Source organism: Echinops telfairi, unplaced genomic scaffold (genome assembly GCF_000313985.2).
Source record: "Echinops telfairi isolate 266 unplaced genomic scaffold, ASM31398v2 ScPeMD7_3533;HRSCAF=4204_0, whole genome shotgun sequence".
Taxonomy (NCBI): domain Eukaryota; kingdom Metazoa; phylum Chordata; class Mammalia; order Afrosoricida; family Tenrecidae; genus Echinops; species Echinops telfairi.
In genome coordinates, this window is record NW_022107431.1 from 54,585,336 (window position 1) to 54,587,066 (window position 1,731).

Below are 1,731 nucleotides of genomic sequence, written 5' to 3' on the forward strand. Positions count from 1 at the left end.
GACAGTGGGAGTGCGGTAGAGGAAATCTGTGGAGTGCCTTGTTGCTATGAGTGGCTAATGTGAATACTGGTGGCTCATATTCCTGTTACTATTTTTGATCCTTTGTTATATCTCGCGTACAGAAATTGCATGTAGATTATGCTATATATATAGCGAGATGGTTGGATTGCTTGTACATTACCCTAAATGGGTCCTGAGGGTGGTGGTACTGTGTCTAAAGGCATGTAGGGACAATCCAGAAGAAACTCCAGGAGCATATTCCACAAGAACAACATGTTTCTTCAACATCCCATAGTTACGCCAAGTATCGTTCTTAGTCATATCTTTGTGCCTGCAGGTATTTGTCTTATTGGTAAGTCATTTTTAGGTGAGGGTTTTCTCAACTTGACATTGATTTTTAATAATATTAATATGATAATTATCCACTGGATTTTGTATCAAGCATTTCTACCCACTAGTAACAGATCTTATGGTTAAAATTAATTCCTTTTTTAAGATCCTATTTAAGATCCTATAAATTCCTTTTTAAAGATCCTATGCTTAAAATCAATTCCAATAAAACAGAAAATTTTATCGTTGTATTGGAAGGTCTAGTTTTCTCAAGAAAGTCAGATCAGCTCTGGTGGCTATCATTCTAACTCAATTTAAGTGAAGAGTAAAAATAATTATAAAATGTGTTACTTAACAAGATTGTTAGTTTTCAGAATTTTTATAGATTTTTTTCTTCTAATTTTCAGAAAGAAAGTATATCAGGATTTCTTTCCAAACCTGTCTTACAAATAATAGCAGATCTTAATTAGGAGATTTGTAAGTATGCTTTTCCTCCTTGTTTGGGAAATTTGTTATTGATATTGTGGAAGAAAGTGGTCCTGGTCTTTCTGTAATTATACAAACTGAGTTGTCATATGAAATTTGAAAGGGAATAATAGTCTAATGAAGTCCTGTTCTAGTTCTACAAATTAGCAATCATCATACTTAAGAATGCAGAGTCAAAAAAAAAAAAAAAAGAAAAAAAAGAATGCAGAGCCTATGGTTGATGGAATGTAGACCAATCACTGAACTAGAGCCCAAGGTCTGGAGTTGGTTGAACCTCTAACTAGCTAAGATCTTGGGCAACATATTTTGGGCTTCTCAAATGTAAATATTTGTGTTTGAAAGCTGTTGGCTAAAAAGGATGACTGCCTGAGATCATTTTATGATTCCAGGGTATCCCTGAAACATCGTTGCTTAGTAGTTAATAGTCACTTTATCTTGGCTAATCTATGGTTATTGTAATTACATTAACATTTGTGTAGTAGCTAATAAAACCAACCAATGGGAAGGAACTGAGACATATTTATAGCTTGCTTTATCAGATATGATCTTACAAATTGCTCAGTTCAAACATGTAATAAGCTGTTAATTATACTTTCTGTAGCAAAGTAGGATGTTTCTAGATTGATAGCATTAGCTTTCAGTTTTAATGCATCAATTTATTAATCTTGTGACTTGAAGCAAGTTACCTAAATTCTTTAGTCCTTCAAAGTATCTGTGAAATAAAGATAAGGAAATAGTGCTTATACTCAAGCTTATTCTATAGCCCAACAACAATTTTTTTGGTGTCTTGGTTTTTAGACCCGTTCCTGGTTTTTGGGGGGTGCCCACATCAGCTCTAGTTTCTTAGCTATGGTGTTCCACTTTATTTTAAGTTATCAAGTTATACTAATTTATTAATTTATCATCCTAGTCTTT

The 1,731-nt window shown here is 33.3% G+C and overlaps 1 protein-coding gene across 1 annotated transcript in view; it reads left to right on the forward strand.

Moving 5' to 3' along the window:
• Nucleotides 1-747: 747 nt before the first annotated feature.
• PKIB (cAMP-dependent protein kinase inhibitor beta) overlaps nt 748-1,731 on the forward strand; it is a 56,471-nt gene continuing 55,487 nt past the window's right edge. Inside the window, exon 1 of the mRNA XM_004702040.4 lies at nt 748-807. The gene's annotated coding sequence lies outside the window, so the exon portion shown is untranslated. The remainder of the gene's footprint in view (nt 808-1,731) is intronic.